The following is a 24924-nucleotide window of genomic DNA, read 5'->3' as shown; positions in this document are numbered from 1 at the left end:
GAAGCTCCAATACTTTGGCCTCTTGTTGAAAAGAGCTGACTCACTAGAAAAGACCCTAAAGTTGGGAGAGATAGAACACAAAAGGAGAAGGGAGCAGCAGAGGATGACATGGTTAGATAGCATCACTGACTCAATGGACATGAATTTGAGCAAATTCTGGGAGATAGTGAAGGACAGAGGAGCCTGGCATGCTATAGTCCATGGGGTTGCAAAGAGATGGATGTGATTTAGCAATGGAACAACACAACAACTTAAGAGTCAAAGTTCCTCACCCCTCACCCACAAAGGTATTTTTCAGCTTCATCATTTATTGAAGACACTCTTTTCCTTATTGAATTGACTTAACACTATATACGTATAAGTCTATTCCAGATTCTCTCTTTTTTTTTCTTATCAGATTATAGCTGGTTTAATAGTGGCCTCCAAAGGAGCTGTAACCCCAAGTTGTAACCCTAGAACATGCAGAAGTGACCTTATTTGGATAAATGATCTTTGTACATGTAATTGTGGATTTTGAGATGACATCAACCTGGATTTAAGGTAGGCCCTTGTCTGTTTACTTGTGTTCAGCTGCTCAATTTTCTGCGACTCTTTGTGACCCTGTGGACTATAGCCCACCAGCCTCCTCTGTCCATATAATCTTCCAAGCAAGAATACTGGAGTGGGTTCCCATTTCCTACTCCACATATTCTCTTTTCTGTTCCATTGCTTTATGACTTCATTTATCTACCCTTACGTCAACTGCACTGTCTTCATTATTAAAGCTTTTGGTAAGTCTTAAAATCTAATAGTGTTAGTCCTTCACTATTGTTCTTTTTCAAGGTAAGATAGCTATTTTAAGTCTTTGCATTTCTATATAAATTTTAGAATAAGATCGTCAGTTTCTCCAAAACACCTGCTGGAATTTTTATTGGAATTGCATTTAATCAATAGATCAATGTGGTGAGAATTAACCAATCTTCCCTTGTAGCTCAGTCGGTAAAGAATCTCCCTACAATGCAGGAGACCCAGGTTCGATCCCTGGGTTAGGAAGATATACTGGAGAAGGAAATGGCAATCCATTCCAGTATTCTTGCCTGGAGAATCCCATGGACAGAGGAGCCTGGCAGGCTACAGTCCATGGGGTTGCAAGAGTCAGGCACAACTTAGCGACTAAACCACCACCACACTCAACCAATCTTAACAATATTGAGTTTCCCAATTCATAAGCATCATATGTCTTTTCACTTCAGCTTTTAAAAATTTCTATTATCAATGTTTTTATACTTTTCAATATATAGGTCTTTGCACATATTTTACTAAATATATTCAGAGGAATGTGTAAATGGCATTTTTAAAAAATTTTCCAATTATTTGTTGCAAATAAGCAGACACACAAATAATTTTGAGTTTTTATCTCTTGGATCTGACAAAGTGGATTTTTAATTATAGTGGGTTCCCCCCCCCTTCCTGTTTTTCTTTTTTTGTATTTTCCACTGAATTTTCTATGTACACCAGTGTGTTATCTGTAAATGAAAATAGTTGACAGTTTTACATCTTCTTTCCTGTGTTTATGCCTTTTACTTCGTATTCTTGCCTTATCATATTCACTATCTCCAGTACAGTATTGAATTGAAGGGATAAGAAGGAACATTTTTGCCTTAAAGGGAAAACAACAGTTCTCCATTAGATTGTATGTTTCTCCTAGGTTTTTTGTAAATGCTTTCATCAGATTGGAAAGGTTCTCTTTATTTCATCCTAAGGTGAGACTTTTTTTACATGAACATGTGGTGAATTTTATCAAGTGTTTTTCTGCATCTATTAACATGATCGCATAATTTTTCCCATTTATTCTTTGATGTGGTGAATTACATTGATTGATTTTTTTGATTCTATACCAAACTTTCATAACCCTACTTGGTCATTATGTTTTATCTTCTTTATATATTGTTATTTGCTTATATTTGCTTAGAATTATTCCACTGATGTTCATGAGGTTCATGGGATCAATACTTCTCTTTTTTGTACTTCCCTTGTCCAGTTTGGTATGAAGGCTTTTCTGGACTCATAAAATTGAATGGGAAAATGTTCTCTCTTCTTATTCTGTGAAAGGGTTTTAATATTTGTATTATTTTTTACTTAAATGTTTGGTATTATTGACAAACCAAGTGGGCACTTGGGTCTGGGATTTCCTTTTGGGTAAACTTTTAATTATTTGAATTCTTTAACAAATATGGGAGTATTCACATTTTCTTGGAGAAGACAATGGCAACCCACTCCAGTACTCTTGCCTGGAAAATCCCATGGGTGGAGGTGCCTGGTAGGCTGCAGTCCATGAGGTCACTAAGAGTCAGACATGATTGAGCGACTTCACTCTCACTTTTCACTTTCATGCATTGGAGAAGGAAATGGCAACCCACTCCAGTGTTCTTGCCTGGAGAATCCCAGGGATGGGGGAGCCTGGTGGGCTGCCGTCTCTGGGGTCACACAGAGTTGGACACGACTGAAGCGACTTAGCAGCAGCAGCAGCAGCAGCACATTTTCTACTTTTTATGGAATTATAGTTGATAGATTAATACAGTGTGGTGCCAGTCTCTGCAGTATACTAAATTGACTCAGTTATAGACACATATATATTCTTCTTTTCCATTCTTTTCCATTATGTTTTATCATAGGATATTGACTATAGTTCTCTGTGCTATACATTAGGACCTTGTTTTTATCTACTCTGAATGTAATAGTTTGCCTCTACCAACTCCAAAGTGAAAGTGAAGTCACTCAGTCGTGTCCGACTCTTTGCGGCCCCATGGACTATAGCTCACCAGACTCCTCCATCCATGAAATTTTCCAGGCAAGAGTACTGGAGTGGGTTGCCAACTCCAAACTCTCAGTCTATTCCTCGTCCTCCTCCCCTTGGAACCACAAGTCTGTTCTCTACATCTGTGAGTCTGTTTCTGGTTTGCAGATAGGTTCATTTCTGCCATATTCTAGATTCCACACATCAGTGATATCGTATGGCATTTGTCTTTCCGTTTCTGACTCATTTCACTTAGTGTAATAATCTCTACGAATAGTTGCATTCATGTGACTGCAAATGGCCTTATGTTTCTTTGTATGACCGAGCAGTAGTGCGTCGTTTGTGCACACCACATCTTCCTTACCCATTCATCTGTCAGTGGACATTTAGGTTGCTTCCATGTTTTGGCTATTTTGAAAACTGCTGCCCTAAACATAAGGTTGTATGTATTTTTTCGAATTATACTTTTATCTGGATATATATTTCTAGGAGTGGGATTGCTGGATCATACAGTAATTCTATTTTTAGTTTTCTGAGAAACCTCCATACTGTTTTCCATAATGGCTGTATCAACTTACATTCCCAGCAACAGCGTAGAAGGGTTCCCTTTCCCCCACACCATCTCCAGCATTTGTTTTTTGTAGACTTTTTAATGTTGGCCATTCTGACTGGTGTGAGGTGGTACCTCATTATAGTTTTGATTTGCATTTCTCTAATAACTAAGCAACTTTTCATGTGCCTATTGGCTATCTGGATGTTTTCTTGGAAAAATGTCAATTAAGGTCTTCTGCCCATTCAAATTTTCTACATTTACTTTTAATAATTTCAGTAAGTTGATTTTTGTAAGCAAATTGCCCATTGTTCTAAGTTGTCAAATGTATCATAATAAAATTACTAATAATATCCCCTTTATTACTCTCTTAATGTCTATAGGGTCTATACAGATATCATCAAATTTGTATTTCTCCCTTTTTTGAGGGGTCAGTCATCCTGTGGGATTATTCATTTTATTAATACTTTAAAGAACAAACTTTCCTTTTTGTTGGTTTTCTTTATTTTGCCTATTTTTTCATATATTTTATTCCACTGAATTTTGCTCTTCTATTATTATTTTCTTCCTTCTACTTTTTTGTCTTGCAAAAACAATAACTTGATTTCTTTTTAGGAATAAAGAAAGAAAGAAGGAGATATATTCAATAATGTCAAATCTTTAGAGAAGTTAACATAATGAGAAAGTCATTAAAATTGGCAAATAGGAGTCCATCAGTGACTTGTTTCATTGTATAAAGGAAAGACTTAGAATCAGACACATTTGAGCTCTGGTAATGGAACCTGTTTTTCTTTTTGACCATCCATTGTATGAACACAACTTCCTTTATTTAAGAATCCCCCTATCCCACAACACACACACACACACACACACACACACACACACACACAAACTATGATTCTTGAAGGGATACAAAACCTATCTTCCATGACAAACATGGAAAATTCCAGAAATGTACTTTCCCAAGAAAACTTGTAGCTAGGATACAGGCCCATGATCTAAGTTTTGCCAGTCAGGAAAACATAGCTCATATCAGGGGACCATAAGAAATTGTCCCTAGTGTAGCAGTAGTTGCAGAAATATTAAGTTCCTAGGGAAGCAACAAGACTGGTGCTGATGCAGGCATCCAGTATCCATTTGGCAGCGTTGGCAGTGTAAAGAGTGAAAGCTACAATGTGCAAAGTCGCCAAGCGTCCTCATTCATGCACCTCTGTATGAATGAGATCACCGCTAACTATATAGCCCTCAATCCAGGTCTTTAGACTTGCCTCGGGTTCTATGAGTCTACCTGACAGCATAATTCAGTCATTCTCTGCTGAAATCAGGTAGCCTTAGTTTCTGTTCCTTGCAACTAGGATACCTGTCTCTTTTAGACTGAATCCAAGCACCATGCTTACTAGCTGAGTGACTGTCACCAGATGGGTGATCTTTGTGCAATGTTCTGAACATCTTCTTCCTCAACTATTAAATGAAAGAAATGGTACCTACCTCAGTGTGGTTATGATTATTACACAACATCTACAGAGCACCTGTGGTGTCATTGGTGCTAAATAAAGTTAAGTCCATGAAAATAAAAATTTACTACCCCCCAAAATGTTGATTCGATCTTTTTTAAAATCATTATCAAATCATATGTCATAGATCAAAATGGTGAATAAGAAATTTGAGGGTAGAGATAAACAAGATAGCCTTTACCTTCCAAATTTCAAGAATAAGAAAAGGCAAGCATAAGGTACTAACTCAAGGGGGAGCAGGGTTGAGATAAGATATTTTATCTTTTTTAGAAATTGGAAGACCTGAGCTTGTTTGTAAGATAACAAGAAGAAACTAATAAAGAGTAATTTAGACAGAAAAGATGGTTGAAAAAAGACAGAAGTTCTTTAAAGGTATCAAGGGTCTAGATTAAAATCATATTTTGTTGCAAAAATATACAGAATTTTATATACTGGATACTATAAGACACAAAGAATAAGAAGTATTATCCAGGTGGGGGAAGTTCCTGTTTAAGTTAAATCTATACATACTCTGTATCTTGTCATCATAAAATTGAATTGTTTATTGAAAAAGGCAAGAAGCTCTCCTGTGATTTTCTGCTTTCAACCACAAAAGTTTTATAGTTATCTTCCATGGAATGTAAACCTTGACTACAAAGCTATGATAACTGCAAATCTTCCTTTACATAGTGAGCATAAAAATTATATTTGGACACTTTATGTTTACTATAAAAGTAATTTTTGCTAGAATATGTTTGTTATAGTAAGATGGAACTTACTTTTCCAAATTATAATGTACACACCAGCTCTGTGTCAAGGGTCAGCAATTTTGTGAACCCACAACTGTATTCTCACACTATGATCTACATGATAGATCCTTTTGTCCTACTGTTCTCCTCAAAAGCTTATGTTTAAAATCAAATTTGTGGTTCTAACAGATTTGCCCTTTTAAAAATTTTATTAATTAATTAATTAGTTAATTTATCATAGAGTTGGTGTACAGTATTGTGTTAGTTTCAGGTGTACAGCAAAGTGATTCATATGTGTGTGTGTGTATTTGTGTGTGTGTGTATGTGTGTGAAAGCAAAAGTGTTAGTTGCTCAGTTGTGACCCCATGGACTGTAGCCTCCTTCCCTGTCCATGGAATTCTTCAGGCAGGAATACTGGACTGGGTAACCATTCCCAACCCAGGGATCAAATCCAGGCCTCCTGCACTGCAGGCAGATTCTTTACAATCTGAGCCACCTGGGAAGCCCATATGTATATGTATATGGGCTTTCCAGGTGGTGCTAGTGGTAAAGAACCTGCCTGCCAACACAGGAGAGGTAAGAGACAGGGGTTTGATCCCTGGGTCAGGAAGATCCCCTGGAGCAGGGCATAGCAACCCATTCCAGCAAATGGCCAGAGGAGCCTGCCGAACTATAGTCCATAGGGTGCCAAAGAGTTGGACATGACTGAAGCAACTTAGCCTGCATGCATACATATATATTCAGGTAGATGTAGAAATACTTTTTCAGATTCTTTTCCAGTATAGGTTAATATTGAATATAGTTCCTTGTGGTAACAGATTTACTGCTAAACACCACACGAAGTTCTTTGCCTATTTTCTTCCCCTTTGTCCCTTTAAGAGAGCAGTTTTGGTAGGGCAGTGGGGATCACAGCCAGACTGAAATGCATTAGGGAGAAAACAGCAGTGAGGAAATGGAGGCAGGCAATTAGCCTCCACTTAAAAATGTTGGGGGTAAATGACAGGGCACAAAGATAAGATGCAAACTCAAGAGAGTGGAGAGTTAAGATAAAAAATGATGTTTAGACGGGATGGCCTGCGCTTGTGTGTAAGACAAGGAGCAGGAGCTTGTGCAGAGGGAGGAACTGAAAACTCAAGAGAGAGGAAATAAGAGTAATAAAACAAAATCCTGGAAAAAGTAGGAAAAAGTGGGGGATCAAGGATGTATGGGATGGGACTGATGTTTGGGAGATGTTTTCTTCCTCTGGGAAAAAAAGAAAAGGAGCAAATGGTGGAAATTTTAGGATGAATATGAAAGTGCATGGTCAGATACTTGTAAAATTTCATGAGGAGCCAAGGGCTGAGAAGTGAATTTGACAGCCAGGGGAAAACGGAGAGTGCTTAGAGACTGCTCAGAGCAGAATGCCATGGAGAAGTCTTGAATTGAATAAAATGATTATTGAGTAGCAGTGCAGCTACAAATGAAACACCAGTGGATTCAGTTAACAAAGTTCCTTGCTTTTCTCTAGTTACATGTGGGTGTAGAGAATCTTCAGTGGCACTGGAAATATTAGGGACAATGGTTTTCCCATGAAGCTACAGAGCTTTTGGAAAGAACTGAGAAGAAAGCAGGACCACACAGAATCAAAATGATGGAGCTGAGAGGGACACCTGAGAGACGCGGAGCCCACCTGTCTACCTCCAAGCAGAAAGACAGCTGGACGACCCACTGGCTGTACCTGACAGTAAGACAGTGTCCCCTAAGACCTTGAAATTGAAAGAAATGGAATCACCCCTAACATTTAATATTTTGAAATCAATATACAATAGATTGGAACAGAAATATGCATTGCCACCTTCATAAAGGGACTCCCAGACCTTCTAGAGCAGATGGTGTGATCTGACTAACTATATTAACATATCTAAAGAAAGTGTCAACCAGCCTTAGAAACAGAGAAAAGAGCCCTGTCCAAAGGGAAAGAGTACCTTGGGCAATGGACTTTGAGTTTTCTGGTCCCATCGGCAAGATCATCCCTAAAACAGAGCGAAAGGAGTGACATGTGGTCTTTATCTCATGCCACTCAATGGTTCAATCATCTGATTTGGTGCTAACCTAGAGCTATTCTCATCATAATTTGTCTTCCTCCAATCTTTCCATAGGGAGACAGTGCTCCAGTCCTTCGCATTCAAGTCAAAACTATGACAGTTATTTCTTACTGTAAATGTATTAACCCGTGACCAATTTTACTTATCAGTCATATGAACTTAGCTAACATAAGCCCACCTCCAAAAGCCTAGGTGAGCTGATGATGGGTTTCTGAATCCAGGGCTGAGGTTAGCTGGAATTCACAAAAGGAAGGCCTTACCCTTCAAGAGTTCAGGGGAGATAACAGGCTGGCCTTCCCCTGGTGAGACCCCACATCTACCTAGATTTTTCCATCTTGAAACAAAAACCAGTATACAGCAGATTGGACAAGGTCCTGTGTGTTTCACCCTTACTAGCCATATGGATGTCCTTTGCTGCGCCTCCAGATGGCCTTGGATGGTAGAGTCCCTTACTTCAAAGGGAAATTGCCCTGCGGCTGGCAAGCAATTATAATGTCAAAACTGAGTCAATGTCATCTATGGACAGGGAGGCCTGGCATGCTGCAGTCCTTGGGGTTGCAAAGAGTTGGACACAACTGAGTGACTGAGCTGACTGACTGACAGCCTTTGAGGAGCCAGTAGTCAGCAATTTTTTTTTTTTTTTTTGGTCTTTTTTGGTAAAACTCCAGGCTGATGGCTCTAGATTGCATATTTCTTTCTCTGTAAAAGCTTTGTTAACAGTTTGCAGGAAACAGAAAAGAGGAGCCTTCAAAATGCCCACACAAGCTGTGCTCCTGAAAGGTCTTCCAGCCACAAGGTGCAATTTTCTCTCCAGGATCTGGGAGGTCTTACCTACTTAAACAACTGTTTGCAAGGCAGGTGGAATGCCTCGAGGAAGGGATTCAGTTTTTCATCTTGATGCTGATATCTTTGTGCATGACAGCTCCCCCATCCCGCCCCGTGTCCTTTGCCCTGCTGAAAGATAAACACAGGGCGCTTAGCATTTTCCCAAAGTGCACATTCATCGGGGCTGGCTCCTATTTTCCCCACCTCTGACTTTCATGCTGGACTTTTTACATGTGTTGTGGGGTCAGGTGTGGGATACAGGGGAGGGAGGGACTGTATTTTGTTAAGATCAAAACTGTGATTGATCTACCTGGGATTTCTTCTAGCTATGTAACAGGAAAAGGGATAAACGAGTCCACTAATGCAAACACTTGGGTTGTGGGTGGCCAAAGGCAGAGCTGGCTGCGGTGACCCAGGCAAGGAGTTGGGGTTAGACAAGAGAGTGAGAGGGAGATCAGGAGTTATGATACAAGGAAAAGTGGAAGCGGAAAGACGTATTACTCCCAAGAAGGAATCTATAAAAATTAGACTCTGGGGCAACAAGAAAGGAGCCTGGACCAAAGGACATGACTACCCAGAGGGGATGTGGAATAGACAGAAAATCAGGTCAGAAATGTCCCTGGTCTTAGCTTTGAGGAGATTGTATAAAGCCTGGTGGGCTACAGTCCATGGGGTTACAAAAGACTCAGATGCAACGGAGCAACTAAACAATGACAATAAGCAATAAACATAAGATCCAGATATAGTTTGATAGGGGCTCTTCTGTGCAGAGAAAGCCTGTTCATCTTTTTTCTCTTTTTTTGGCCATATCTCATGACATGCAGAAATTTCCTGACTTGGGATCAAACCTGCACCGCCTGCAGTGGAAGCATAGAATCTTAACCACTGGACCACTAGGGAAGTCCTAAGAAAGCCTATTTTTCTTAATTAGGTCTATAAGATCAAAGATATTAATAGCAAAGTAATTTTGTGATCAAACAAACATGAAATATGGCAATTTAATGAATCAAGACAACATGAAGAAGTTTTTAAATGTTAAAACAAATTTGGAACAGTTTTGGTTGTCATTGGAAATTGCCCCAGGGGCCAGAGGGGTGTAGGGATATTGGGTGGGGTTTGTGGTACAGGGTGGGGATTGTGGTTCCTTTCTCCATCCTGCTGCTTCTGAGTCTTTAGAAAAAAAACTGAGATCCTTCTGACTCCACCAAGAAAGCTTATGCTTCAGACCCAGTGGTGCTATTAGCCAAAGGACTGGGGATCCTTGCAGGGGCCTACTCCAGTGTTTACCAACAGCAAGCCTCGTCGATGACCACAATCAATAGTCACTTGGGCCTCTGAAGTCCAGAACTTTAATAGCCTTAACAGCACTCAATTTTCCACAAGTGCAGCCTAACAGTTACAATCTAGACTGCCTAGAATTGGACTTTGGGTCCTGCACTGAGTTATTGCATTGGCCAAGAAGTTCCTTTGGCTTTCAAGTATTAATAAAAATAAAAGACACCTTTTTCATTTTCACCAATAACTTTATTGAACAACATTTTCACTTTTTTGTTCCACTACCTTCTGCCATTTTTCAGCAACTTCATAATTCCATCTTCTCAAAACTTTATATCTTTTCAAGCAAACAGCTGTTTCAGGTGACTTTTACTGTCTTCAAGGGATGGAATTTTTTTTCCATTAGGAGAATTTTGTGAAAACCAAAATAAATGGAAATCCAGAGGTGTAATGTCTGGTGATTATGGTGGATGAATCATGACTTCCCAGTCAAGCTGTAACAGTTTTTGCCTGGTCATCAAAGAAACATGCAGTCTTGTGTTATCCTGAGGAGATATTATGCATTTTCTGTTGACTAATTCTGGATGCTTTCTGTCAAGCGCTGCTTTCAGTTGGTCTAACTGGGAGCAGTACTTGTTGAAATTATTGTTTGGTTTTCCGGAAGAAGCTCATAAGAGAGGACTCTCTTCCAGTCCCACAATGTACATAATATCACCTTCTTTGGATGGTGAATCACAGCCTTTGGTGGTTCATTTCACTTACCCCATGATCTCTCTCATTCCATATTATTATAGTGTATCCACTTTTCATCACTCGTCAAAAGTTGTTTTAAAAACAGAATGTTTACCTTACATATCAGTCGAGAGTCTCATGCAGAAGTATGGTCAAGAAGGATTTTTTCACTTCTGTGAAACCCAAACATCAAAGCAATTAACATAACCCAGCTGGTGCAAATGGTTTTCGGTGCTTGATTGGGATATTCTGAATATGTTGGCTATCTTCCACATAGTATACCATTAATTATTCTCAATTAACGTCTTGATTTGCTCCATATCAACTTCAACTGATTTACCCCACCATGGAGCATCGTCTAGAGAGAAATTTCCAGCATGAAACTTCACAAACCAATTTTGACACATCAGATCAGTCACAGCACCTTCTGAATACACCACATAAATCTTTTTTGTGTGTGTTTCAGTTGCGTTTTTACCTTTCTTGAAACAATAAAGCATAATAAGCTGAAAATGTTGGGGTTTTTTTCTTCCAACTTTTAATATTAAAATGGCTACACAAAAATTCACCGATTTTTGAGAAGTATTTATTTGGCTATATCAGGTCTTAGTTGCGGCAATGTGGAATCTTCCTTGTGGCATGCAGAATCTTTCCTGGTAGTGCACTGGCTTCTCTAGCTGCGGAGTGTGGACTTCTTTCTAGTTGTGGCCTGGGGGCTCAGTAATTGAGATGTTAGGGCTTAGGTGGCCTACAGCATGTGGGATCTACCCCAACCAGGGATCCTGACCAGGGATCAAACTCTCATTCTCTGCATTATAAGGCAGATTCTTAACCACTGGACCACCGACAAAGTCTCAAAAAATTCACCAATTTTGATAAGCTTATTTAAAATTCATGCTGATATGACAGCTGTCACATTACAACCGAATAAAACCATTTGGAATGAAGTTAAAGATAACTGCTAAGTGCTACTAGAGCCATCTTATGGAATTTTGGCCAACCTCATACTAAATAGAGCCACTCTTGCAGAAAGAGGGGCTCTACACCTGCATCACGGAGACATAGTGGTAAAGAATTCAGCTGCCAATGCAGGAGACATGGTTTGATCCCTGGATTGGAAAGACCCCACTGGAGCAGGAAATGGCAACCCACTCCAGTATTCTTGCCTGGAAAATTCCATGGACAGAAGAGCAGGCTACCAGTCCATGGGGTTGCAAAGAGTCAGACAAAACTGAGCAATTGAGCATGTACACAGCATCAAAGACCTAGGCACATCTGCGCAAGAACTGCCAGCCCCCACCTGGTTCTTTCTGCAGAACCTCTCCTGGTCGGTGGGACATCTTTCCCTCACCAACTCCACCCCTACTTCATTGTCCCTTGCCTGCTGGTCACCTCTGCTGCTGCTACTGCTAAGTCACTTCAGTCATGTCTGACTGTGCAACCCCATAGATGGCAGCCCACCAGGCTCCCCTGTCCCTGGGATTCTCAAGGCAAGAACACCAGAGTGGGTTGCCATTTCCTTCTCCAGTGCATGAAAGTGAAAAGTGAAAGCGAAGTCACTCAGTCATGTCTGACTCTTAGCGACCCCGTGGACTGCAGCCTACCAGGCCCCTCTGTCCATGGAATCTTCCAGGCAAGAGTACTGGAGTGGGGTGCCATTGCCTTCTCTGGCTGGTCACCTCTAGGACTCCCTCAGTATGCTATTCTTTCTGTACCAAGCTTTATGTTGAGTCCCATTGTGTACCACTCTGCCAGCTAGTTCTCCACTAGAAAAAAACTGGACTACACAGCTGCACGGAGGGTTAAAGGTTGACAGCACCTCTCGAGGTAATAGAAATAGATAATGTTTAAGTGCTATGCCAAGGGATTTCACTTCATCTTCACAACTGTAATGAAGGAGTAATATCATCCCCATGTTTTCAGGAGGGAATTAAAGCTAGATAGGGATTAAGTAACTCTGCTAGGGTTCTTTAACAAGTGGCCAAGCAGGAGACGCCAGAGACTCGGGTTTGATCCCTGGGTCAGGAAGATACGCTGGAGGAGGAAATGGCAACCCACTCCAGTATTCTGGTCTGGGAAATCTCATGGACAGAGGAGCCTGGTGGACTGCAGTCAATGGGGTTGGAAAGAGTTGGACATGACTGAGCATGCAGGCACTGAATGCACCTGAAATAGGTTTTAAACCCAAGCATTTTTCCCTATGGACTTTTTGCTCTTAACCAGCATGCAAGACTGCTTTAGCCACAGAGCCTTCAGATACCACCCTCTTGGTAAATCTTGAAATAGACAAAACTTCTGGAAAAGAGAAAAGTTTTGCTCAATGCTCCTTACATGATGCCACATAAATCACTGCTTTTCAAAACAGTTTGGTTCAAACAGCATTCCCTAGCCAATTTAATGGGTTGTGAGTAATAGTTCAAAAAATTAAAATGAAATGTAAAAAGAATGTAATAGAAGAGAAAATATCAGAGGGCATGGTACATACAAAAGTAATGTTGTTCTAGTGAACTTTTGCCTCAGTTTTCTATATGTGCATATGTTTGTGTAGGGTTAATACAGATGCATACATATTTCTACATGAGTACCAACATTTGTGGGCTTACCCAGTGGCTCAGCAATAAAGAATCACCTGCAATGCTGGAGACATTAGAGACTTGGATTCAATCCCTGGGCCAGGAAGATCTCCTGGAGGAGGCCACAGCAGCCCACTCCAATATTCTTGCCTGGAGAATCCCATGGACAGAGGAGCCTGGTGGTCTACAGTCCATGGGATTGCAAAGAGTTGAACACAACTGAAGCAACTGAGCATGCACTCATGCACAGACAACTGTAAAACTGCACAATGTACTCTTTCTTTTAACTGAAGTATAGTTGACACAATGTCATGTTAGTTTCAGGTGTATAATAAAGTCATTCATATACATATATATGGATTATATATATATATATAATTGTGTGTATATATATATATATATATATATATATATATATAGTTGTTTAGTCACTAAGTTGTATCAGACTTTTGTGACCCCATGTGTGTATTTATATATCCTTTTTCAGATTCTTATCCATTATAGGTTATTATAGGATATTCATGGAAAAAGCAAGAGAGTTCCAGAAAAACATCTATTTCTGCTTTATTGACTGTGCCAAAGCCTTTGACTGTGTGGATCACAATGAACTCTGGAAAATTCTGAAAGAGATGGGAATACCAAACTACCAGACCTGCCTCTTGAGAAACCTATATGCAGGTCAGGAAGCAACAGTTAGAACTGGACATGGAACAACAGACTGGTTCCAAATAGGAAAAGGAGTACGTCAAGGCTGTATATTGTCACCCTGCTTATTTAACTTCTATGCAGAGTACATCATGAGAAACACTGGGCTGGAAGAAGCACAAGCTGGAATCAAGATTGCTGGGAGAAATATCAATAACCTCAGATATGCAGATGATACCACCCTTATGGCAGAAAGTGAAGAGGAACTAAAAAGCCTCTTGATGGAAGTGAAAGAGGAGAGCGAAAAAGTTGGCTTAAAGCTCAACATTCAGAAAACTAAGATCATGGTATCTGGTCCCATCACTTCATGGGAAATAGATGGGGAAACAGTGGAAACAGTGTCAGACTTTATTCTTTTGGGCTCCAAAATCACTGCAGATGGTGACTGCAGCCATGAAATTAAAAGATGCTTACTCCTTGGAAGGAAAGTTATGACCAACCTCAGTCAGTCATTCAGTTCAGTCGCTCAGTTGTGTCTGACTCTTTGTGACCCCATGAATTGCAGCACGCCAGGCCTCCATGTCCATCACCAACTCCCAGAGTTCACTCAAACTCACGTCCAACCTAGATAGCATATTCAAAAGCAGAGACATTACTTTGCCAACAAAGATCTGTCTAGTCAAGGCTATAGTTTTTCCAGTGGTCATGTATGGATGTGAGAGTTGGACTATGAAGAAAGCTGAGTGCCGCAGAAATGAGGCTTTTTGAACTGTGGTGTTGGAGAAGACTCTTGAGAGCCCCTTGGACTGCAAGGAGATCCAACCAGTCCATTATAAAGGAGATCAGTCCTGGGTGTTCATTGGAAGGACTGATACTAAAGCTGAAACTCTAGTACTTTGGCCACCTCATACAAAGATTTGACTCATTGGAAAAGACTCTGATGCTGGGAGGGATTGGGGGCAGGAGGAGAAGGGGATGACAGAGGATGAGATGGCTGGATGGCATTACCGACTCGACGGACGTGCAATTGAGTGAACTCCAGGAGGTGGTGATGGACAGGGAGGCCTGGCGTGCTGCGATTCATGGGGTTGCAGAGTCGGACACGACTGAGTGACTGAACTGAACTGATAGAATATTGAATAGAGTGCCTTGTGCTATACAATACATCTTTGTAGTTCATTTGTTTTACATATAGTAGTTTGTATCTGTTAATCCCAAACTCTTAAATTATTCCTCCTATCCACCCTCCTACCCCACCTCCAGACAATGTACTCTTAACTGTGGGTCAAGGTCAAAATGAGTTTGTTTTCCACTCGGGTGCTAGATTGATCTGCTTCCTCCTTTCTGGCCCTGGAGGAGCGGGGAACTCTGTAGATGGCTACACTGGCCTGGACTCAACTCAGCACTCTGTTTAGCGCCCCTGCCTGACTATTAGAGAAGCAGAGGCCCCATGGGCAAAGCTGTGCTTTCAGCAAATGTTCTCCCCCGCTTTTCCCCAACTGCTCCATTCAGCACATCCTGAAGGCAGGGTAGCAACTTGGGCCAGGCTGACCAGGAGTCTGTGATGATTCAAAAGGAGTATGTAATTTAAATATTAGTGACATTCACATGATAGTAGAACATGACCCCTTTTTCAGTAGATGGAAACAACAGAGGTAGATCTTAGTTAGCAAGAAGAACTGGTTAAATTATAGCCCCAAACAACATTGTCTCTAAGACCGATCTATGAATAGTGCTATAAATTTAAAAGTGAATTTAACAAAACGTGAGGATGAAATTCTTGCTCTTTGTCCTAAACATCAGAATTTCTAGTTCATTATGACTCTGTCAATAAGATACTTGAGACCACAGTTGCGATGATCAACCATTGGCCGATAAACATGAGGGCTAACATCAGTTAGTATTAATATATGGTAGCTTACCAAATGAAGATAGTCTTATAAGCTCCTTGATATAGATTGATACATATATAATCTTCAGAACAACCCTGTTAGATTTTATTATTATCTCCATTTTGCACTTGGGGAAATTGAAGCTGAGAGGTTAAATTTTGTCCACAGCCTTCCCTGGTGGCTCACATGGGAAAGAACCTGTCTGCAGTGCAGGAGAGCTGGGCTTGATCCCTGGGTCAGGAAGATTCCCCTGGAGAAGGGAATGGCAACTCACCCCAGTATTCTTGCCTGGATAATTCCATGGACAGAGGAGCCTGGTGGGCTACAGTCCATGGGTCACAAAGAGTGGACATGACTGAGTGACTAACACTTTCAATGACTGAGTGACTAACACTTTCATTTTTCATTACATTCATTTATTAAGAACTCTATTGATTGCTATGGTATACTGACTGCAGAAATAGCCCCAGTTTTTCAAAAAACTGTATTTGCATCCCTTGAAATGTGACTGCCACTTCAATTATAGGGTGTTGAAGCCTATTTCTCTGTCTGTTGAATTGAGACTGGCCTTGTGACTTTCTTTGACTAATAGATATGGGAGGAATGACTCCATGTGGTGTCTAGGCCTCTAGAGGACTTGTATGCTTCTGCCTTATCTTTTGAATGCTTTCTTCTACCTTGGGAACAAACCTAGGCTAGTCTGATAGAGACTGAGGGCCATCTGGAACTGAGATGAATCATCCTAGCTGAGGACAGTCTAGACCAGACAGCCCCTCTCTAGCCCATCAACCTACTGACTGCACATCCACAAGCAAATCCACTAAGACTGGCCAGCCCTGGCTCAGACCAGCAGAACTGTCCAGCCAATCCATAGATTAATGAGAAAAACAATAAAATTGTTGTTTGGGCCACCAAGTGTTAGGGTGATTTGTTATGCAGCATTATTGTAGCAACAGATAACAGATACAGTTGCCTCCCCAGTCATTTCTTCTCTTTGCTTTGAAGGCAAAATCCACTTCCCACTACAGAAGTTTAAAGAGCGTATGTTCATTTTTCAAACTATTTTGCAGTTAGGGTGATTCAGTTCTGGCAGATATACAGGGAAGTCAGTATGGTAGGAGGATATGTGGGGAGGGAAATAATGCTGAGAAACATTTTCCTTTCTGAAAAGAAAGAAACTGGCAGTGAGATAGTGATCTTCTCCTTTCTTCTCTATCTGCTTTGAATACAATCATTAAAAATAGACATTGGAGCAACAGCAGCCATTTTGTGATCATGCAGCAAGAAGCCTAGGAACAGCAATCTAACACATTGGAAAGAATGAAAAGCTGAAAAGATCCCAGGTTTCTGGCCACATTACTCAGTCGCAGAAACTGGCTAACCTTTTGACTTCTTTATTATTTAAGTGATTGTGTGTTGGCTAAGTATTGATATATGTGATTGAACTTTGAACAAACACATTGGAATCCAGGTCTTGGTGCTAACATTTATGCAAATAAGAATGAGTGACCTCTCTGGGAAAGGCAGCCTTGCCGAGGGCATGCAGCCTAATGAGCAAACTGGGGGCTGGATCTCAGGTCCCTTGACCAAATGGCCTTGTGTAGTGCATAACCAGCTCAGTCATCCTTGGTGACCCTGCTGGAATTCTACAAATTCAGGATGCTTTTAGGATGCTTCTTCCAGAATTGCCTTCAAACCCCAGTGGGCATTCATTTACTGTTTCCAGTGGTAGCAAATCCTTGGCTGTTAAAGCTAAATTTGATTTGGGAAATAGTCAAAATTATTTTGATCCCAGAGGTGGCAACAATGAAAGTGTGCCACTCAGATCTCCTGCTGCTGGGAGCACAATTGACTAATGGCCCCAGTTACTGCCCCTTGGGATGCACTGCACTTATGCCATTTGGTTTCCAGACAATGACAGCATGACGGGAAATGAAGGCAGACAGGCCCTTCTCAACAAGACATGGGACTCAAGGGCTCCCCATCAGCCTGGCTGAACATTTCTCAGAACTGTGTTGTGGCCAAGATTCTTCTCACCCAGGCCTTCTTTCATTCTTATCTTCTTTCACACATGTCAGACCTGCAATACAGTCTCAAAACTCTTCCTGCTTTCCTTGCTTCCACCTTTTCCTTGTACATCTGTCCTCTTCTTGGCATCTGCTCAGCAGATCCAGCCCATAGTACCAGGTTTAGTGAAAGGATGAGGGGTAGTCATCAACCTGTTTAAGAATGGCCAATTTCAAAGTACCAACAGTTTAGCAACCGGCTCAGGGCTTCCCTGATAGCTCAGTTGGTAAAGAATCCACTTGTAGTGCAGGAGACCCTGGTTCCATTCCTGGGATGGGAAGATCCCCTGGAGAAGGGACAGGCTACCCACACCAGTATTCTTGGGTTTCCCTTGTGGCTCAGCTGGTAAAGAATCCGCCTGCAATATGGGAGACCTGCGTTATATCCCTGGGTTGGAAAGATCCTCTGGAGAAGAATAAGGCTACCCACTCCAGTATTCTGGCTAGGAGAATTCCATGGACTGTATAGTCCATGGGGTCACAAGGAGTTGGACATGACTGAGCAACTTTCAAGGGAAATGTTAGAAGTAGCTATAAAATAAGATGACTTTTCTGATGTAACTGATAAATGGGACTCAATGAATATTGGTTAACTACTGAATAAGTGAATAGGTTTTAAAATAAAATAATGTCATCTCCTATAGTTTTGCCTAAATGTCTACTGGCTTGGATGCATAGGGTGGACCTCCAAGTTATTCTTGTTGCAGCTACTGTTGTCCAGTCACTAAGTCAAGTCTTACTCTTTGTGACTCCATGGACTGAAGCACATCAGGGTCCCTGTCCTTCACCATCTCCTGGAGTTTGCTCAAACTCATGTCCATTGTGTCGATGATGCCATCCAACCATCTCATCCTCTGTTGGCCCCTTTTCCTCCTGCCCTCAATCTCTTCCAGCATCAGGGTCTTTTCCAGTTAACCAGCTCTTCAAATCAGGTGACCAAAGTATTGAAGCTTCAGCTTCAGCATCAGTCCTTGCAGTGAATATTCAGGGTTGATTTCCTTTAGGATTGACTGGTTTGATCTTGCAGTCAAAGGGACTTTCAAGCGTCTTCTCCAGCACCACAATCCAAAAGCATTAATTCTTCGGGAATCTCCAAAAAGATTTCTCATATGTGTTCATCTTATTCTCACTCTGCTCTGGCTCCCACTTCTTTTACATCTGCCTGGAAAACCACTCGAAAAAGTCCTATGGCTACTATTGTCCATCTTGGGAACACCAAACCCCAGGGACCACTGAAAGAAGTTCCAAATCTTCTAATTTCTCTTGAAAATGAAAGGGGCCAAATCATATAGGGAGGCCGGGAGAGAAGATGGGAAAGAATGATTTTCTCTCCAACTCCATGCCACAGTTTTTACTTGAACCTACCTGTACATCTCTCGTGACTAGATAAGGAACACTACATCAGAGTCTGCTACTAAGCCGTTTTATTCACTGGGATCTCAAAATCAGTTCAAGGGACCAGGTAAGGACAGACACCTTGCACTCCAGCTAAAATTCTAGATTTCCATCTTCCTCTAAACTTCCTCAGCCCTCCTCCCTAGGTAACAAACACTGAATCTAAAGATGCTCTGAATATGAAATAGTATATTAACTTTATTTTCTTATATTCTGTATTCTTAATCCTCTGGCATCAGGGGCCTTGCTAATTCTGGAGAATGCCCCTCTCAAGGCTAGCTAATTTCCAGAGACAGCAAATAACTCTGTTGAGAGACTGTCTTTCATCTAATATCTTCAAATATCTCCAAATTTTGTCTCTAAAATGAAGACAACTGCTGATATAATTAAATCAATTGAGAAGGTTGAGATATTCTATAAACAAAATAGGGCTATTCAAATATAACCAACCAATCCAGAGCCCAAACTTACCAACTAACACCTTTCTCCTAGATCTCACAGGTTGAGCCATATCCCTCTGCCCTAATCACTCCAGGGCCAGGTACAAGGCAACTAGGGATAGTCCCTACATCCTAGAACCTGTTGAAATTATTCAAACCAGCCAATCCTAATCTGTCCAGCCTGCTTACCAAGCCTGGTCCATTCCTTCCCACAAATCCACGATAAGGGCTCTTGCCCATGTTTTCCGCTCCTTCTTCCTGTCTCCTGAATAACTCTGGTGCTTCCCCAGGTGGCCCTATAGGACATGACATGCCCCCTCCTCTTGAAAACCATGACAAACTACCTTTTCAATGGTCGTTATTTCCAGATCTGTTGGCCTCAGCATGCCAGACTAATAATAAAACCACATTTCAAAACAAATGGGTATCGGGGAGATGTCAGTGGAGGGCATCTACACTAGCAACAGACAATCCCCAGCTTTTTGTTCTATTTGAACAGCCCTCTTTCGTTTACAAAGCACATATCTCAGTTGCTTTAATTCTATCAGCAACTATGTTCATTTTTAAGACAAAATTTGGAGATATTTGAGCAACAGCAACATTACTGAAAGAAATGTATATTTTCTATGAGGATGTGTGTGAGGTATAGGAACGGAAGGACTGCCATGAGCATCGTGGTACTGGTTTTAAAAAGGGCTCTAGACACACATCAATAAAAAGAACAATCTCAGCCTCTCATACTTCCTGAGAACCTCCTATGTGCCAGGGACCAATATAGATCATTTTCATATATTAACTCATTTAATCCTCATATCAAGCTGAGGTTAATACCCAAGGTGCCTACCATTAGTTCCCCTGTTTTATAGACAATCTGAAACCAACTGCTTGAAAATTGGTTTCTGTCATATAATAGTAGATCTGCAAAAAACTTCAGAAATCAACACTCCCCATTTTACAGATGAATTAAATATGTTTATGCGTTCTACTCCATTGGAAGATTTTGTCATTTTTGAGCACATTCTCCAAATATGGCATGTGTCCCCTGATCTTGCCAATAGTGAGTTCTGACTCCTGTGACCTCTAATCCAGCTGTGTCATACAAGGGAAGTGACACCTACTATAATAATCTCAAACCCCATAATCCATCACACATAACTTTGAAAGTACTAAAGGGAACTGTGTTACAATAACCAAACACACCTAGTGTATATCCCAAGGATTGCCTAAATATTTCCCATTTACGCTATTTTGAGAACTGGCTTCCAGCCCAGTTCCGACAACAGTGTTCAAGATTAAGTGGAAGGCCAATGTGAGCATGGTAAATGAAAATACAATTTTCCCCCCAAAGGGCTATTAGTTATGAGTTTATTTCCTTGTGCGTGTGAGATCTCTTTCTAAGCATTTATGAAATATGAACTTTGCAATTGTCTCACTTACTGGAAAAATATGTGTGTCCTATGAGGTTTCTAGAGGACAATGGTATGTCAACTCTCATCAGCCTACCTTCAGAAGGTTCTGCAGAAGCTGGGCCCAAGAGCCCCTCTTAGACTACCTCTCCCATAGCAACTGCCTCACTCTTGGCAAAGGCACAGACTCTCTGCTCTACTCAGCTCTGGCAACATCAGTCACCTTAATAAACTAAGGGTCCTAGACAACAGCCATCTAAAGAGAGCTCAAGGGGCAATAGGAGCTCAATTCCTGGGCATAGTCCTACTGTTTTTGGATTACAGCCCTTGGTGGCATAGCCCCATCTTTGGGCACAGCCCATTTTGGTTCCATTGGCTGATGATGATCTGATGCATTCATTTGGCTGGAATGTTCTGAGCAGGATGGTAATCAAATTTCAATGACTTGGATGACCCTTATCGTCTCTCCCACCCCTGCCTGTTTCTGTACCAAGTCTAAAGCTTATACGAAAGTGGAATACTTGGGATATGATATTTTCCAAGATTGAACAGCTGGCTTATATCTGTTAAATTGCAGCTTTAAATTAATATACTCTATACTTCCCCCTAAACCAAGGAAAACAGCGATGTACTGAGAAACTGGAAAGATTTCTGAGTTCTTTTAGATTGTGCCTAAAGGCTTATATTACAGTTTTGAAAAAGACCAGGATCTTGGTAATGAGTCACTAAGTGTGTATGCCAAGCAAATTCACCAGGTTCTTTGACACAATGTAATTGTGCTTTAAATTCTCCCAATTAGAATATTTACTCCACTGTCTAAAATAAAATTATAGCTTGGAGTTCACTCTTCAGACATTCAATAATGGCTTATCACCTATTGTCATAGTTCAACATTCATATTCATAATTAATATGCAACATTTTCACAGTTATAGGATGAGTAACTGATCCAAGTAGTTGTTCCTCTAGTGTTCACGTCATTACTTTATCCATTTCTGGTGAAGCCAGGATCATAGCAACATGTCTGTGGACAGCCCCTTACGTCCTACCCAAACTCTGACCTGGATCTGTAAGTTTAGGGGCTCAAGAAAGAGAAAAATTCTAATAAACCCAGAAAATATCATTTATTAAGTCCTCAAAGTCTATGTATATCTATGAACACATCACAAAGCCTCCTCTGCAGGCAACCGCCTGGCAGGGTGGATCAAGCAACATGCCCACGATTCTTTACTGAGGCCCTGCTGTAAACTAGCTCTAAGGTCCCACATGAACTGGGACCAATATAAAAAACCAGGGAGCTGGTGATTCTTTAATGTGAACTTTTTTCCATTTTGCTTTGCTTTGTGTTTTCAATTCTATAGACATGGCATGAATTTGAACCTGCAATGCTTGGATCAGACTACGAATAACTAAATGCCTGGACTGGGAAGATGTGTCAGATCCTTATTCTCTGCTTCCACTCTGAGAAAAGGCTGTGCTTTCTTCCAGTGAGTGGCCTAACACAGTTAGGCAATGACTTCTGCTGCATTTTCTGGCAGGAAATATGAAAAAGAATATACATGGGAAACGTGCGTGTGTGCGTGATGGGGTCTTTCTCTCAAGTGATTTTTCTATCTTTGAGCCTCCAGGATAGAGTAGTATAACCATTCCAGCTCTGCTTATTTGCTAGGTTCTACGATTCATTTTCAAGTTGGGGCTCCAAAGCCTATTTTCAACGAGATTTTTTAGTTATTCTTCCAATGAGGTTTAAAGCAATAAAACAGAATAAGAACACGTCCTTGAAGGAGGAATTTGCTCCTTTACTCTTAATGCTATAATTGTTCACAATAAGGGTGTGGTGAAAGGACACGAAAAGGAAAGTTCAGCTTAAAAATGAGAAGACAGAGGGAAGGAAATGTAATCTGGTGGTGGATTTAGATGAGGATTAGCAGCTGTTCTGACTCCTTTGATGAAGGGCTTAACTAATAGCAAGAAGAACTGAGGCTACATCTTAAGAAAAAGCTTCCTGACTATTATAAGCCCTGGCAGTGTCTTCCCAAAAGGGATTTCCCGATGTACCTCTGCTTGTTTTTTTTTTTTTTTTTTAAGTGTGATGTTGTTTGTGTATATTGGGTTTTTGTTGTTATTATTCATTCTAAATTGTAGAAGTTTTAGTCTTTCGTGTTTTTTCGTCATTACTCAAGCAATGCATGTTCATTAGAGAAAAGGTGGAAAATACTGATAAGCAATGAGAAAAAAATCTATCATTCCGCCACCCAGAGATAAGCACTCTTATCATTCTGGGGCATGTGTTTTCAGACATTTTTCTCTGGGAGACTGGTTAAGTAAATCCTGGTACAGTCATAAAATGTAGCTTTTAAGAAGGATACATACATGATACATCGACTTTGGACCTTGGCCTCAGTTAGTATTTATCCAAAATCTGCTCTTTGGTTTCATCTCTGGCCTTGGCCTTGGCAAGTGAAAGAGGTAAATGCTAATTTCATCACCATCTGGAAACCTTGGAGTCATGCGTGTTCAGTGATTATGTGATGGAACAGATTACCATTACATCTAGCTGAGAATAATGTCAGTAACTTGAATAAGACATAATCAAGATTCCAGTTAATACCTGAATATTTACCTTAAAATATACATAAGCATTTTAGACATAACCTGGAGGGGGAAATCTCTATTTGCAGAGAATTTTATATTGAAATTCTAACAGCTGGAATACAAATATTGCGTGTGTGTGTGTATGTGTGTGTGTAGGGAGAGTAATTATGAATAGTTAGAAAGATTATTAATTTTATGCACTAAAATGATTATTAGAAACTTTCAGAAGCTTAAATAAGAAACTGTTTTACAAATATTAAACTACAAATACACCATTAATATAGAATAAATGAATGCAAATATTAATAGAGAATGAACTAGCCAGAAAACTTAGGAAGATCATGATATTAAACTAGCCCTTTCTTCAGTATTGAAACATGTAGAATAATGACTGAAAGAACCACTTAACAGTTGTCAGCTCTGAGTGACTATTATAATGTTCCCAGAGGATAATAACAATTTTTAAAATTTTGGACTATTAAATACTAATTATCAAACTATTATAATTTAATCAGTTGCATACAATTTGTTGTTTACTCTTCTAGCCCAGGAATCTTTCAATGCTCCTGATATTTGGCTATGAGAGCCTTTAGTTCAACAGAATACATACTTTCCTCCTCAGTCACTTGCTGTTTTGAATTGTAATCAACATGTCCCAAGCATAGAGTACATTATATGTTTGAAACAGAGAGATGTATGGCTGTTAGGATGCCTTCAATTACATGAAATAGATATTCCTACCCAAATGGTTTTCAAAAATTAGGATGGGGAAAAGAAATTATTGGCTTACATACCTGAAGAGTCCGAGGTGGCACATAATGTTAGCTTCAAATCAGGCTTCATTCGGGCTCAAGGCTATGAAGGGAGCCTGGTTTTTCTCTCACTATTTCTCATCTCTACTTCTCAGCTCCATTAGCTTTAACCTTGTCTCCCTCTTTCTGCTGCAAGGATGGCTGCCAGCAGCTCCCAAAGCTGCTTGCCTCTTCCTTGGCAAACAGATAAGAATTGAGTCAGTCTTTGTCCAACAGTTTCCAGCAAAAGTCAGAAAGTACACCCTGCTAGATGTTTCCTTGCATGATGCTTTCACCTCTGCAACATCACTGTGGCCAGGAGGACACCACATGATTAGTTACTTTAATCAACCAGCTTCCTATCCCTGGAGGTGGGAAAAAAATCAAACCAAATGGTACATTCCCCAAGGGAATCATGGGACACTGTCACCAAGAATTAGGAGACACTGATGTTAGCCAGCAAACAGTAGGTGTTAACCACAGCATGGAACCATGTTTTCCATTGTTCAAATAAGATTATGAAGTGATATATAGGGCATGATTCCAATTTTAATGTACAGATGTCAGTGAAAACTTTTGTCTTCATTTATTTAACCAATCCCATCTTATGGTTTTATAGTCGTTTTCACTGTTAAAAT

At 40.5% G+C, this 24924-nt stretch overlaps 1 long non-coding RNA gene across 1 annotated transcript in view; it reads right to left on the bottom strand.

Annotated features, from left to right (window-relative positions):
- LOC120879355 overlaps positions 1 to 24574 on the bottom strand; it is a 77106-nt gene extending 52532 nt beyond the window's left edge. Inside the window, exon 1 of the long non-coding RNA XR_005724772.1 lies at positions 24290 to 24574. This is a non-coding gene — a long non-coding RNA (uncharacterized LOC120879355). The remainder of the gene's footprint in view (positions 1 to 24289) is intronic.
- Positions 24575 to 24924: the final 350 nt, after the last annotated feature.

Source organism: Oryx dammah, unplaced genomic scaffold (assembly GCF_014754425.2).
Source record: "Oryx dammah isolate SB20612 unplaced genomic scaffold, SCBI_Odam_1.1 HiC_scaffold_20, whole genome shotgun sequence".
NCBI classification, from domain to species: Eukaryota; Metazoa; Chordata; class Mammalia; order Artiodactyla; family Bovidae; genus Oryx; species Oryx dammah.
The sequence above is the reverse complement of the archived record's forward strand: the minus strand, read 5'-3'. Positions and strand labels throughout refer to the sequence as shown.